This window comes from Herpailurus yagouaroundi, unplaced genomic scaffold, assembly GCF_014898765.1.
Source record: "Herpailurus yagouaroundi ecotype Mexico unplaced genomic scaffold, PumYag 198, whole genome shotgun sequence".
NCBI classification, from domain to species: domain Eukaryota; kingdom Metazoa; phylum Chordata; class Mammalia; order Carnivora; family Felidae; genus Herpailurus; species Herpailurus yagouaroundi.
In genome coordinates, this window is record NW_024412429.1 from 25,471,867 (window position 1) to 25,488,937 (window position 17,071).

General features: G+C 34.4%; 1 pseudogene; it reads left to right on the plus strand.

Moving 5' to 3' along the window:
* Positions 1 to 16,079: 16,079 nt before the first annotated feature.
* On the plus strand, positions 16,080 to 16,180 carry LOC121013501 (uncharacterized; annotated as a pseudogene).
* Positions 16,181 to 17,071: the final 891 nt, after the last annotated feature.

Genomic DNA, 17,071 nt, shown 5'->3' on the forward strand with positions numbered 1-17,071 from the left:
ATATAAGATGATCCTACCATAGCTCATAGTGCCAGAAAGCAAGATAGTATTTTAAATACAAACCATAATAGCAACAACAATAATAACAATAATAATAAACAAAATAAGATGAAAGAGAAAGAGTTGAAGGAGAAGGAGGGGGAGATAATGACACAAGAGCCAATGAGAAAAACCTTCCACTGGCTACAACTAACACTATTGTGCTGCAACTGGAACCATAAGATAAACAGTGATACATTTGGATTGTAACTCAGAGAATAAAATTGTCCTTGAATCTATAGTAATATGAGTAAATAATTCAATAAATAATTACATGGAGGAAAAAAGACACCTAGTTATTACAGAAGAACTCCAATTAATACACGTAGAAGAAACAAAAAAAAAAAAATAGAAAAATCTCCATTAAAACACCATGGTAATGATTGCTACAACAGGCAAGATGCATTGAGGAATACCAAGCATGGTAGTAGAAACTTAAGGAAAAACAGGAAATTTTCATAGTCTGTAAAGCTTCTCTTCCAAAGTATCTATTAGTTACTGTGGTGTTTTGTATATGTTCATAAATTCTTTGAAACTCCTTCCTTCAAGAAGTGAGCTTAATTTCCTCCCCTTGAATGTGGGATGTACTTAGTTTCGGTACTTGCATCTAATAGAATGCAACAAGTGAGGAAGAAAAAAAACCCAACTTTACACTGAGAAAGAGAAACTTAATAGACACTACCCTAGAGATTGAGGTTAATATCACCAGTAGTAAAAATAGTGATACCATGTATTTCCTGATGCAATGTGATTAGAGGGACACGTAACCTCCCTCCTATGCTTCCTCAAAATCCAAATCCTCAGTCTAATCATGAGAAAACATCATATAAAACCAATGAAAGGCATTTTATTAAACAATTAATAGTACTTTCAAAGATGTCAGGTCATAAGAAAGATGAGTCACAGATTTGAGGAAATACGTAACAACTATATGCAATGTGATATCCCAGATTTGGTCTTGAAACATTTAAATAGAAGACCCATTAAGTGGAAACACTTGAGAAGATCTGAATAATGTCTGTAGTTAATATTGTAACAATGTTAGTTTCTTAGTTTTGACTATTGTACCCTGATTAGGTAAAATATTAGCATTAGTGGTAGCGAATATGGGACTGGGTGGGGGATATGTGGGACTATCTTTACAATCTTTGCTATCTTCTCTAAATCTAAATTTATTTCAAAATAAAAAGTTAGGGGCTCCTGGGTGGTTCAGATGGTTAAGTATCTGACACTTGATTTCGGCTCAGGTCATGATATCACTGAGTTCGTGTCACATTTTGTGCTCCATGCTGACAGTATGGAACCTACTTGGGATTCTCTCTCTCCCTCTCTCTTTCCCTCTGTCTCCCTCTCTTTTCCTCTCTCTCTGCCCCTCCCCTGCTCACGTGTGTGCATTCTTTCTCTCTCAAAATAAATAAACTTTGAATACAGAGAACAAACAGGGTGGATAGGGGTGGTGGGGAACAGGGAAAAAGAGTGATGGGCATTGGGGTGGGCACTTGTTGGGATGAGCACTAGGTGTTGTATGTAAGCCAATTTGACAATAAATTATATTAAAAAATAAATAAAAAGTTTAAAACTAAATTTTACACTTGAAGTTTTCCAGAATTGTAGAAAGAGAAGCAGTGCTTCAGACATATGTACTTAATATATAAAATCAAGTGTGTATTGGAAGCATATGCAGAATCAGAGTGTGTATATATGTGTGTGTGTGTTTACTATATATAGTATATATAGTATATATATATATACAGTATATCTATATATATATAGTCTATATAGACTATATATATATATAGATATATAGACTATATATATAGTTTATATATCTATATATATATATAGACTATATATATATATATAGATATATAGACTATATATATAGTTTATATATTTCCTTAAGCATCCCTTTTTTTTTTTATTTTGGAACTATTGATTACAATATGCAAATTGTTTTTCTTTAAATTTTTTTATTCTTTATTTATTTTTGAGAGAAAGACAGGGTGCGAGCAGAGGAGGAACAGAGAGAGAGGGAGGCACAGAATCCGAAGCAGGTTCCAGGCTCTGAGCTGTCAGCACAGAGCCCCAGCAGGGCTTCAACTCATGAACCGCGAGCTCATGACCTGGGCCGAAGTTGGACGCTCAACTGACTGAGCCACCCAGGCACCCCTACAATATGCAAATTGTTGAGGAAAAATGTGATAAGGAAAGAGAGTGACATGCAAAGACTGGCCATTTTCGGGGTGCTTGGGTGGCTCAGTCAGTTAAGTGTCTGTCCCTCCGTTTCGGCTCAGGTCGTGATCCTGAGTTCAAGCCCTGAGTTGGGATGTGCTGACCCATGCAGAACCTGCTTGGGATTGTGTCTCTCTCTCCCTCTCTCTCTGCCTCTCCCCCGTTCATGCTGACTCTGTCTCTCTCAAAATAGATAAATAAGCTTAAAAAATTAAAGAAAAAAATTTAAAAAACTGGCCATTTTGACACTGTATTTTTCAGAATATATCTTGCAATAGTATGTGAGAAATATACAATTAAAGTAAGTTATTTATTGTACTTTAAAGAAGAAAAAAATTACTAGCCTGCCTTCTCAATACACACTGACGATTATCTGTGTGAGTCTGAGTATTACGCAGAATTAGTGCAGTACATTTTCCCACACGTTCAGTTTCCCTGTTGTGTAGAGAGCAAGATGGAGCTGCCTGTCCTAAAAATAGATAGATGCAAAGCTGCTAGTGCAAGTGTGTGCAATTTTTGTTGCTTGGTATGTAGACTGTGCAAGGTAAGGCAAATCATGAATATATTTCTCTTGCTTGTATGTCAATTTCTGCAGAAGTAGTGATATGTTAGTTTTGAAAAAGTCTGTCCTTTTTCAACAATGTCAAAATACTCATATAGACAGGTGTGTGTGTGTGTATATATATATATATATATACACACATGCATATATATACATATATATGTATGTATATATATGCATATATATACGCATGTGTGTATATATATATATATATATATATATATAGACTTTTTTCAGCTTTAAAATATGTTATATTTCAAGCTCCACTGGTGTATAGATAAAGTCTTTTATGGACACAGAATATATTGTTTTCCATTTGAATATATTATATAATTCAGAAAAGTTAAGTTGAACTTATTTTAATATTTATTTTTAAGTGATCATTTACTCATTCAATAGACAATTATTGGTCGCTAGCTTTTGGTATTTGTAAGAGGAATTTTGACTTCACATACATCGTAGATGAGTTGGAGACAGAAGGGGATATACATTGCAGGAAAATTTTCATGATTTTGAAGCACAAAGGAGTGGAAAACCACTGAGAGGAAAAGACACCTCAGGCGAAAACAGTGTCTATTAAATACATATAAGTCAGCCTTTCTTAAACTTCAGTGTAATTTCAAATGACCTTGTGATCTGTTCAGTAGACCTGCTTTGGCAGCTTTGAAATCTCTACTCAAATGGAGCCAAAGCTGGTGGTGTGCAGGCCACCGCTGAAATAGCAGGGCTACAGCATCCCCATGCTGACAAATGCTCCAAATCAGTCCCCGGAACACTGACAGCAAGGTACCCCAGCTTTTCATACAAGGCAAAAGAACAGAAATGCTTAGAGAATAGGTGCCCCCATTAGGGTATATGCTCCAAAAGAAAAGGGGGTATTTTGCCTGTATTGTTTATTTTTGCTACAATCCTGGTCCCCGTAACAGTGCTTAGCACATGATAGGTATTCAATAATTTTTTCAGTGAATGGTTAATTGAAATGTATTATCATATGGAAGACAGGAAAGAGTTTCCCATGTAATAATTGTACATATTTGTGTTTTGAAATTATGGAAGTCAAATATGAAAATCAGAGTTAATAGGTTGAAAGCATATGACAGTCTTTTGACAATATGTGAGAGCTAATTAATGAGCAATCAGATAGGCTTTTACAATTATAAAATTTTTCAATGTGGGAAAACTTAGCTAATTTCAAATAGGAAAAAGAAGATAAAGGGGGTAAGAAACTGTCAATAGACCCCACCACAAAAAGTACAATGTGAAGTTTTCTCTTTGTTTGTACATTAGGGAGAATATGTGTATATTTCTGAATGTATTTCTGTATGTAGACAACTGATTTTCCTATTTTTAAATGTTTATTAATATTTGAGAGAGAGAGTAAGAGAGACAGTAGGCAAGTGAGGGAGGAGCAGACAAAGACTGAGACAGAATCTGAAACAGGCTCCAGGCTCTGAGCTGTCAGCACAGAGCCGGATGCAGGGTCCAAACTCATAAGCCATGAGATCATGACCAGAGCTGAAGTCGGACATTTAACCAACCAAGCCACCCAGGTGCCCCAATTTTTCTAACTTCTTATGTTAGACATTTTGAAGAAATGGTGTCTACATCAGGATATTGTTACGGTTGATTGAAATAATTTACTTAAAGCAATAAGTAAGTGCCTGGTATATAATGATTGTTCAGTAAATCATCATTATTATTGGTAATTACAGTTAAGTAAAATAGTATAAAATAATTCAGTGCATAGGTAAATAGGTAACTATAAGGGGTAATGGATGGAAAGGGCAAGGTATTTCAAGGAAAATTGTGTGAGCTTGAGGAAGCCCACATGTTCTGGATATTAAATAAGAAGGAGGAGGGTTTTATAAGTTCTGCAGTGCTAAACAAATATTAGTTTGCATAGTCCTAGAAAGATATAAAATGTTTCTTAATATTTTAAATTTCATGACATTCATTCCAACCTATGAAGATTTACTGAAAACCATACTGAGTCCAAAATATATTATGCTAAAGCTCTCATGTTCAGGCTTAACAGGTTCAGAATCTCCCTGCCAAACAGTCTTAAAGCTAGAAAAAGCTTAAAGAAAATTTAGTAGTGAATGTGAAACTGCATGCAGGGCACATGAAGAGTATAGGTTGCACTTATGTGTGTGGTTTTATTAAGGTATAAATCTTCCATTATTTTGCCAGCGAAAGGACAGATGGTTGCCCTAAAATGGAATCTGGATGCAGCATCCACATACTGAATGTCATTATACACAGCAACAGCTGTGTTTAGCATATCCTTCATTTGAATTCTAGTTCAGAGGAAAGACAAAAAACCATAGCCTGTCTATTATCACCAGGCACTATGTCCAAATGATAAAAACAGAAGGCTTTTCTGAGGAACTAAAATTTAAGGAGAGCTTAGCCATAGTTGCTAGGAAATCCAAGGTTGGAAAAATGACCAGTCCTGGACCTGTGGAATATCCAGTATTTAATTGTACCCAGAATTAAAAACTCAAGTCCAGGGGAACGTAAGAAAGATGATGCAAGATTAAAAAAAAACAAAAACAAACAAACAAACAAAAACCCACTAGCATAAAACAGAAAACAGGAGAAAACACTTGATCTGTATGAAATTTTTGAGTTTTTTTTTTTGTGTGTGTGTTTACTCAAATACAGTTGATACTTCTGAGAATGAGAGCAACACTCTGAATTAGCTCAGGCTACGCTAAGTGCAGCTTAAACAACAGAGATTTATTTTCTTACAGTTCTGGAGGTTGGAAGTTCAAGATCAGGGTCTGACAACATCAGATTCTGGTGTGGTTCTCTTCATGGCTTGCAGAGGGTTTCTGCATGCTGTTGTCTCACATGACAGCGGACCTGGAAGGAGGGTGGAGAGAGAGAAACATGGAGCTCTGGTGTCTCTTCTTATAAAGGATACTAATCCTATGAGATCAGGGCACAAGCATACGTCCTCATTCAATCTTAATTACTCCCTAAAAACCCTATTTCCAAACACAGTCACATTGGTAGTTAGAGCGTCAACATAGGAATTTTGGGGAACATCATTAAGTATACAACAAGCTCCTGAACAAATAATATTGTAATATGTGTGGCCATAAATTTTCCTTCTGAAATTGCTTTGTTTACAACTTGGTGGGCAAGGGCTGTGACCACCACCAAGTATCAAGTGTGCATCCTAAAATAGGTGACTACTTAGCAAACTGCGTGACCTTAGGCCAATCACCTCTCAAAAACTGTTTTTTATTTGCAAAGTGAGGATACTAATGATATCTAGCCTAAAAATTTTCTGACGGGCATGTACAATAAGCACTAATTAATAACAGATCTTATGAAATAAAATTGCCCCGAAAATAAAATATCCCTTAAAATGTATTTTCCTTAAAATTCCATTGAAATATTTTTCTTTAGATGACAGCATTGTGAACAGCTAACTTCCCAAGGAATTTTTACAAATATCTGGAATCTCTCCAAACTTTCAAAACATTTATTGAAAAAGATATTTTAAATATGCATATTCTTGTTGGCAATAATGATTGACAAAGTTTTATATGAGGAAATGGTTTATATTTAATTCTTTAATTCTTTATTTATTTTTTGCTGTGGCTTAAATGCATCATGAATGCATGAATGGAAAGTGATGGGTGCCACAGATGTAAAAAGAAAAAAATAACAACTCACAATTTGATGAAGTAAGTTCTATAATAAGTCTGATTTATAAATAGCTAAAATAAGACATAGTGAGGTTATTAAACAAAGCCACACAGCTAGTAAGCCATAGAGGCAAGATTTGAAACTGAGGGATATGGCTCTGGTGCCTATTGATTAAATTGTTATAATAGGTTATTTGAGATTAAACTGGCCACTCTAGCATGACTTCACTGTATTCAAAAATTTTGATGAGGTTACTAAAGCAGTTCCAGAAATGTGATTATCAGTGTACTCAAAAGTGATTCATTCCTCAGGGCCTGATATGCTCATCAAACAGAACATATTCATTTGAGAATAATATTAATTTATTAATTACCATAAAAATAACCAGGGATAACCTAAATTCTTATGTCAGCTCTACAGCAAATCTCTGTCTCACTTGCTATTATCTTATTGGTGAAACTTTAGTATTGTCATTAAATTATTATGCATGGATTTTATTTTGGGGATGTACCTGTTAAATAATCACTTTTACCCATTTTGACTCTTTGGGGTTCACTCTTCCTGTTTAGTGCTGTAGATACCCTGACACATCCATTTTTATGGTTGAATATGGCTCATGTCCTAATAATTCACTGATAGATTTTTTTCTTCAAACGTAATACTCTACATTTTTTTTAGAGGTGTGGATTTTTAGTTACAATGAAAACCTATTTACATCCCTTTGAGATCATGATGTATTCATCTTTACTGGTTGTGAGTGCTCCCTAAATTTCTCAATCCCAGTTTATAAATAAGCTCTTGAATTTCTTAACATTGTTTCATTTCATCAATTATTTAATAATCTTATTAGCTTACTGCTCAGAAAGAAATACGACCTAACCTGAGGACTCTTCAGTCTTTCCAGGGAAGAGTAAAGGAGTAGTAGTCAACGTATATTGCCAATGTGGTTAAATAATTTCTCTGAAAACAAATGTGATGTTATTGGGGGGGGGAGACAACTAACTTTGAGTTCAGTTAATGCTGTGATTTAAATTTTTCAAAGTATTGGGGCGCCTGGGTGGCGCAGTCGGTTAAGCGGCCGACTTCAGCCAGGTCACGATCTCACGGTCCGTGAGTTCGAGCCCCGCATCAGGCTCTGGGCTGATGGCTCAGAGCCTGGAGCCTGTTTCCGATTCTGTGTCTCCCTCTCTCTCTGCCCCTCCCCCGTTCATGCTCTGTCTCGCTCTGTCCCCCAAAAAAATAAATAAACGTTAAAAAAAAATTAAAAAAAAAATAAATAAATTTTTCAAAGTATGTAAATGTGTTAGAATAACTGCTCAAATTAGGGGTCTCTAATCATAATAAAAAGTCTATTAAATAAACAAATCAAAACATCATTTTGAACACAATTGTGAATCTACATTAATGAATATTCTCCTTTAAATGCGGATCAAATAGTAATCCTTGATGTTATGATAAAAAATATGATGTGGTTTCATCCTTGTCAGGCTCTCATCAAATGGAACAGCAGACAGACATGACAAGAAAGATTAAATTCTGATTTTTGTTCCTAATCTTAGTCAGTTCTTCTCACCCATCAACTAGGTGGCTTCTCTTGGAGTGTTCTTAGAGAAAGAAAGCAATGAAAAGAAATGGGAAGGCCTGGGAAATGGGGGGAATTAAGTGTGGCATGTTCTATGTGAAATGAGATGAAATTTTCCAATGTTTCAGATTAGCTTTTGTTGTGGAAAATTTAAAAAATACAAAGAAAAAGTAATGGTAAAATGAACTCTGTGAAGCCAGTACCCAGCTATAATAACCATCACCTCTTGGTTTTGGACATTTGTACTTCTATCCATGTTTACTGGTATCTTCTATTATTTCAAAAGAAATGCCAGATATAATATTTAATTCACTATTTCAGTAAACTTTTCTAAAATAAAATTATTCTTTTAAAACTGATACCAACAATTAATGTATCATCCCTAACAACCCAGTAATATCTAACTTAATATTTTCCGATAGATGACATTCAAATTTCTTAATTATTTCACTTTTTCAGTGGATTGGTTAAGATCTAAACATTGTGTTTAGAAAGCATCCTCTTAAATCTCTTTTAGTGTGTAATTTATCCTACTCTTTTTCTTTTTTCCTTTCAAAATGTTGTTTTAAAGAAATTGTGCCATCAGTTCCGTAGTGGTTTCGTAATTTCTCACTTTCTGTTTTTTCTTGACTGAGTCATCCTGGCACTTAAAGAAATCAAAAACAAAATGAAAACTGTTGCTCTGCCCCTATATTTCCTGAACACTGGTAGATAGTTCTAGAGATTTGAAATGATTCAATATAGAGTTTTGGGGAAGGGTTCTTTATATATGGTGGTGTGTACTTTTATCAACGAGCATATGGCATCTAGTTGTTTCTGTTTTTGTGAGATTACAGTGGCCATTGAGAAACTTGCCAAGATGCTTTTTTTTTTTCCTTTTTAATTAGGCGTTTGTAAAGTGGTGATATTCTAGTTCTATTATTTCTCTTTTTATTAGCTGGATTACTTCTATAGGGAGAAACTAGCACTCCTCATCTACTTGGGTTGGTTACCCTGAGGTACAGTTCATAAAGATAAGAAATGCTTGATTCTTTCCCTCTATTCACCAGTTTTCAGAACAAGGAGTTACTGTGTAGCGTCTTGAAAATATGTTTAAAGAAGTTTTTTGTTTGTGTTCTTTAATTTGATTTTTGAATTACACATCGTAATATTTAATGTGCTTCAACCTATTACTGTTAACATTGTATTGAAATTAAAACTCTTCTGTATATTACCAATGCAAGCCTCTTCAGGTTAGTTACTGAGTCTTTTTTACAAGCATGGAGTAATTTTTGGTGGCTTCCTTGTTTTATAATATGCTTAGTGTCCAGGTTCATCTTTTCCACATCCTGCCTCAGAACTGGGCCATATCTCCAGCAAACACAAGTTCCTCTGGTGTAACAGACAAGAGCCTTTGCACTCGGTTCTTGATGGCAACTGATTTGTTCCCTGCTTCTTGGTCTTTTCAGTGGTTAGAGTAAAACGTTTCTGTCAGAGAAATTTCATCACAGATTTAAACTGATACTTTCAAATCAAATATGATAATTTTAGCATTTTTGCCCAACTTTTTTATTTTGTATTCATTTCTCTTTTCTTTTTGGTTAAACATCTTGGTTCTTAATGACTTTAAATAATTACTTGGTTCATATGTTACATATGTAAAATAACTTATGAATAGTACCAAAATTATGACCCAAAATGTGTTTTTATTGAAAATAGTTCTAGATTTGTTTTCAGCATATTGAAAAAATGTAGTTATGTAAGATACTTACATGTTCTGATATAAAATCTAGAAAATAAAGTCTATACTGTTGGGTAGATAAATACATAATAAATAAATTCAGGGGCGCCTGGGTGGCGCAGTCGGTTAAGCGTCCGACTTCAGCCAGGTCACGATCTTGCGATCCATGAGTTCGAGCCCCGCGTCAGGCTCTGGGCTGATGGCTCAGAGCCTGGAGCCTGTTTCCGATTCTCTGTCTCCCTCTCTCTCTGACCCTCCCCCGTTCATGCTCTGTCTCTCCCTGTCCCAAAAATAAATAAACGTTGAAAAAAAAAATAAAAAAAAAAATAAAAAAAAAAATAAATTCAGAAAAGTCTAGCTGTTGTCCCTGACTCATTTTATACTCTCCCTCTCATGCATAAATAACACTATCATTCACTGTATGATTTAGGCTTTCATTTTTAAAACAAATAAGAAAATACAAATGTATTTGAATTTATGCATAACTTCCTTAAATATTGCTAACCTGTATACATTTTTGCTTTCTTGTTTTTCTTTTTTACATGTATAGCTATGCAATTCTCTGTTATGTGAATGAACTATGCTTTATCCAACTGATGCATATCAATGGATATTTGGGATATTTCCAGGCTTGTCAATATAATTTCTACCCTAAGAGATTCTTCACAGTGTGTCTTTGCCTGGACAAGAATTTTATTTGCTGAGTTTTGTGACTTCATAGCATCCAGAAACCTCAGCAACATCAATTTTGCTTGACCTCACTTGTACTTTTCCCTCTGCATTGAACTGCAAACTAAATCTAGAGCTTTAAATAATTGCAAATAAATGATAAACTGCAACCTAAATCTGGAAAACTCCATTTCAACTTCTTCCAAGATCAGCTTACCAAATTATCCATGGAGTACATTTGAGTGATTTTTGGGTTTTCTAGCTGTCCAGGCACTAGAAACCTCTTTACATATTTTCCACTTTGTCCTGTAAAGAAGTGACACCATAAAAGTCTCGGTTATATTTGTGTCTTTTTTTTTTTCTTTCCATTTTCTCCTACCTTATCACTAGTTTTGTTGTTTTTGTCTGTGTCTATTTGGGTTTGTTATCTGAGTTCTTTAGTTATTTGTGGGAAAATTTGTAGAAATTCAAAATTATTACCATCTCTCCTGAATGCTGTATTTTACACTGGTATAGGATGGTATGTATTATCTCATGTATCATCTGATATATAATTATTTATCAAATATATATCTTAATTATATGTATATGAAAATCTTTGTAGAAAATTACTTTGACCTCATTATAAAATTTGATATAGTTACTTTTAAAACCTTCTTCATGCTAAAAGAATATTCTTCATGCTAGTGTTTTGCCTACTTTTATAACTTTGGACTAAGACCTGCTAACTTTAATGTCTCCTTTATTCTCCATAAAATGAGGCATGAAAATGACAAAGGTATGTTTTCAATGACAAAAATATGTTTTTGAATCATTTGCTTTTCATTCAAAAGCTGCCATGCCCAAATGTGTTTATGATAGATAATTAAATAACGTTACTCAGCAAACATGGAAAACCTTGAAGAACTTCAAATATGTTTTAGATTCTATTTCTATGTATTTTTATATACAATATCAGTTTTTTTTTACTTTTTGAAAACCATAGTGCTATTTAGGTCTAAAATTGTGCTATGAATTTTGGATCTTAAAACAAAGTTAATCAGTCAGTATGCATATTTTAAGAACTTATGTTAGTGTGAGAACATATCTTCTTATTCCCAGATGATAGCTCCTTCATCATATAAATCTTAACATAAATCTCTCTCTTACCATATGAAATTCAATTTAATTGACTGAGTGACAAATTGGTTTAGTCTGTCATTATTAAGTAGTTTTTAATAAGTCCCATTGTGTGGGTGACCATATGCCTGGCATTCAAAGTGTGTTTTCTGTGTAAGCATGTCTTCACCATTTCATGTCCTTTGAAACTCTGTAAAAGCACCTTATACAGTTCTGGTTTTATTTTTTTGAGGTGACATTGCATAGAGGTGTTAGAGAGGGGAAAGATACAGTATTAAAGTGATATAAAAACTGGGGTGCCTGGGTGGCGCAGTCGGTTAAGCGTCCGACTTCAGCCAGGTCACGATCTAGCGGTCCATGAGTTCGAGCCCCGCATCGGGCTCTGGGCTGATGGCTCAGAGCCTGGAGCCTGTTTCCGATTCTGTGTCTCCCTCTCTCTCTGCCCCTCCCCCGTTCATGCTCTGTCTCTCTCTGTCCCAAAAATAAATAAAAACCGTTGAAAAAAAAATTTTTTAAAAAGTGATATAAAAACTAAATTCAGTACCCCAAGATAAGCTAAGACACTTCTGAGCTACTTTAATAAAAACCAAATGCAGGCAACATTAATTACTGAAAAACATACCAATAAAGAACACCAAAAAATCATGAATGAAATGCAATAAATCACATTTCAAAGAAATGCTCAAAGAAATCCCTAGTGGTCAAAAATAGAGAACAGAAAATAAAGTGGGTAATCAGACACTACTTTTGTGAATCTTGGTAACAGAGAAGGTTGAGTATTAAGAGATCCATAGAAAGAGATCAGCCAGGCTTGAGCTCTGCAATGGAGTCTCCTATGTAAAATGTTCAAAATGTAATTCCTCTAATTCAGCAGTGGGAAAGAAAACATTTTAAAGAGCCAAAGTAAAAAAAAAAAAAAATCTGAAAAGAATTATCAGCTATAGCTTGAATTCTGAATGAGGTAAAAATACTCATAACACCTATTTTTAACTAAAAGAAGCATATCTTTATGCAAATCTGGAGTTTAAATTTATGTAGTATATATTCCTAGGATTTTTTAAGGCAATAAATTTTCTACATTATGACAAATCTTAGAAAAACTGCAGAACTCACAAAGACAAAAACAATATTTGAATATGGCCAGGAAAATATCCTCCCCCCCCCAAACACACATTTTTTTACACTGACAGCATAGTTTGTAAACAACAACAGTAATAGCCAGAGTGTAAAAATCCTATACTGAATGCGATGACACAAAAATAGCAGTCAGCATAGAATTTTATTATCATGCATAAAATAATTTAAAAATGCAGCCAAAAGAAAGACATTTTCAGGCAAACAAAAACAGAGATTTATTACTAAAAAAACCTCATGGAGGAACTTCCATTGTGTACTTTGGATGGAGGAAATTAAAACCAGAGGAAGAACTAAGATGTAACATGATCAGCTAATAACAACAAAAAAATTGTAAACATATGTGTAAAATTAAACCAAGTTTCACTAAATGAAACAAAAATATGGTTATTTTTGCAGGTAAAAAGAAGGTGAAACTGAAATAGTGGCTTAAGTTGCTATGTAAGTTGCCCAAGAGTTACTTGCAGTTAAAGATTTCTAATTTTCTATGACTGTTCAAGAGAATAGTATGGGAATATATTAACTATAAACTTGCTTAAAATAATAGGGATATTAATTAATTGGAGATAATAATTAAAATAATCAAAGTATAAAATATAATATCCTGAACACTAGAGAAAGGAAAATGATAAATCCAAAATCCAAATTCAGAATGATAAAATCCAGAATGAGGAATGGGAAAGAATATGGAAAAGGCAGAGTAAATCGCAAGAACAAAGCAAGATATTGGTATAAATTCAAAATATCAGTAATTATAGGAAATGCTAATGGACTTAATTCACCAGTTAAAAATTTTAGATAGAATTTTTAAAAATATGTGTTCTTGGGGCGCCTGGGTGGCTCATTCGGTTAAGCGGCCGACTTCGGCTCAGGTCATGATCTCGCGGTCTGTGAGTTCGAGCCCCGCATCGGGCTCTGTGCTGACAGCTCAGAGCCTGGAGCCTGTTTCAGCTTCTGTGTCTCCGTCTCTCTGACCCTCCCCCGTTCATGCTCTGTCTCTCTGTCTCAAAAATAAATAAACGTTAAAAAAAAAAAGTAAAAAAAAAAATATGTGTTCTTTACATGAAACACACTTAAAATTTGCACAGGATAAAGGAATACGTATATACAATATATACTATATCAAAATATGATAACATTACTAAATTGTAAATATTATTAAATAAAAGATCATGTAACAGAGTAGAAGGCAAAACTTTTACTAAATATAAAGATCACTGCATACGTTAAAAATTTAATGCTTTGGGAAGAAACACCAATTCTAAATTTGTCACCATAGGGGAGCCTGGGTAGCTCAGTCAGTTGAGCGTCCGACCTAGGCTCAGGTCATGATCTCACAGCTTGTGAGTTCGAGCCCCACGTCGGGCTCTGTGCTGACAGCTCAGAGCCTGGAGCCTGCTTTGGATTCTGTGTCTCCCTCTCTCTCTGCCCCCAACACACTCGCTTTCTATCTCTGTCTCTGTCTCTCAAAAAATAAAAAAAATAAATAAAATAAAAAATTTCTCACTATAAAATAACATAACCTTAAATATATATAAAGCAAAAACTGAACATGTATACGTCGAGTTTTGAAATTCACCAATATTGTGGGAGATTTTAACACCTTTCCTGAAGTCACAGGTTAATCATGCCTTTTGAGGATACAAATGCCTTAAATAACATTAGTGATGAGCTTGACTTAAGGGCTACGTATTGGATCCTGAATCTAGCAATTCAGAAATTCTCATGCTTCTTATGAGAACATGGAATTTTTAAGAAAATTTACCATATGCTAGCTCATAAGACATGTTTCAAACTTTAAAGGATTACTATTGTGAAAAGTGCTTTCTCTGACAACAGTGTGATTGAGATAGAAGTAAAAATAACTGATAATTACTGAAAATGTAAGGATATGCTTTTGATTAAATCAGGAGTCAAAGAAAGAATCATACGGAAATTAGAAACATTAGAATTAGAAAATACTTAGATATAAACATTATAGAAAATCGTTTAGAACTGAATTAGCAGGATACAGGGGAAATAAATTGAAAGTGACATTTGTGGCATGAATGTTAAACTTAAGAAGAAAAGAAAGAAAGAAAGAAAGAAAAATAAAGTAAATGTCACATTTAAGAGGTGTGAAAAAGATTATAGAATAAACCAAAAAAAAAATTTGCAATAGGTAATATGATGAAGCGGGAGTCAAATAAAACAAGCAAACAAAAAAAATAAAGATACAGTAGAGGGGCGCCTGGGTGGCGCAGTCGGTTGAGCGTCCGACTTGAGCCAGGTCACGATCTCGCGGTCCGTGAGTTCGAGCCCCGCGTCGGGCTCTGGGCTGATGGTTCAGAGCCTGGAGCCTGTTTCCGATTCTGTGTCTCCCTCTCTCTCTGCCCCTTCCCCGTTCATGCTCTGTCTCTCTCTGTCCCAATAATAAATAAACGTTGAAAAAAAAATTAAAAAAAAAAAAAAAAGATACAGTAGAGAAGGTAAGGCCAGTGTTTGAACTGATAAGACCCTAGCGAGATGGACCAAGAAAATAAGAGAGAGAAAGCAGAAGTAATAAAATTACTAAAAAATAAAATGAAGACAAAACTATAAATGGAGACTAGTAAAATAATAAGTGAATACTAGTAATTACTTTAGAATAATTAACTAGAAACATGACATGACAAATGGGCTTTTTCCCAGTAACATATAACTAAGCAAACTTGCCTTAAGATGAATTAGCAAACATCCGTATGTATATATACAAATACATTAAAGAATCTGAATTCATATAAGAATCACGAGAGAAAGAAAAGAAAGTATTTGCTCCAGATAGTTTTGTTAATGAATTTCACCGAAAGTTTAAGCAAAAGATGATGCCAATGTTAAAGTATTTCTGGGAATAGAAGAAAGGAAAATTATAGACTCATCTTATTTATGAACACAGGAGGCAATGGAAAAAATTTTAAAAAGAGAAATAAAGGAAATTTAGTAAAATAGAAGCAAATGTAAAAGCACAGATTGCTTGCCTTTTGAAATATGTACTAATGAGTTTATCACATTAAGAAATTAAAGAAAAGGCGTGTGGTTATCTCAGCAACTCAGAAAAACCACAGAATGAAATTCAAAACCGATTTATTATTTAAAAAAGAACAACAAAAAACAAGCTAAACATAGAAGAAAAAGTCTTACAGGATATTGATCAAAAACCTACTTTGAACACTTTAATAAAGTTGAAATGTTAAAACCGTTTCCTTAAAAAATGAGAATCAGACAAGGATGCCCACCCTCAATGTATCTGTTCAACATTCTACCAGGTAGCCTAGTAAAATTGTAAAATAAGAAAATAAAACAAACACAGATAAACTGCATTTCTTTATTTCACATAAGATATATCCAACTCCAGTTGGATACTAAAATTGGAACGATACAGAGAAGATTAGCATAGCCCCTGCGCAAGGATGACACGCAAATTCATGAAGCGTTCCACACTTTTTAAAATAAAATAAAAATTACTTATAAATTAGAAAACATTTCACATCGGGACATCTGGGTGACTCAGTGGGTTAAGCGTCCCACTTCAGCTCAGGTCACGATCTCACAATCTGTGAGTTCGAGCCCGCATCCCTGCTTTGGATTCTGTGTCTCCCCCTCTCTCTTACCCTGCCCCGCTCATGCTAGCTCTCTCTCGCTCTCTCTCTCTCTCCCAAAAATACATAAACATTTAAAAAAATTAAAAAAGAAAGTATTTCACATTAAAAATATATAAAGAGAAGAGTGATTAATCTGAAACTTGGTACAGTCAGAGTGCAAGTTTCTTCAGAATAAAATCAGTCTCTACATTGTGCAATTCTTTCCCTAAAAGAAAAACAGTATTAATAATTTTTGTTATCTGAAGAACAATTTTAATTAACTACTACATATTTTACATTAAAGTTGGAATTTAAAAAGTAGAATAATGTATAGCTCACAAATTCTATTTATACATTTTCCAACAAATTCTCAATAGAAGAAATCATTTTTTTTTCAATCCAGAAATAGTGCCTCAAATCTCATTTTCCAATTATCCTTAATAAAAAAAAAAAAGATGGGTATACAATAGGTAAAGAGCACTGGCTTTTTAGTTATAAAAACCTAGATGGAAATTCTATTCTAACAGGAAATAAAAAAATTTTTTTTTAACGTTTATTTATTTTTGGGACAGAGAGAGACAGAGCATGAACGGGGGAGGGGCGGAGAGAGAGAGGGAGACACAGAATCGGAAACAGGCTCCAGGCTCTGAGCCATCAGCCCAGAGCCTGACGCGGGGCTCGAACTCACGGACCGCGAGATCGTGACCTGAGCTGAAGTCGGACGCTTAACCGACTGCGCCACCCAGGCGCCCCTC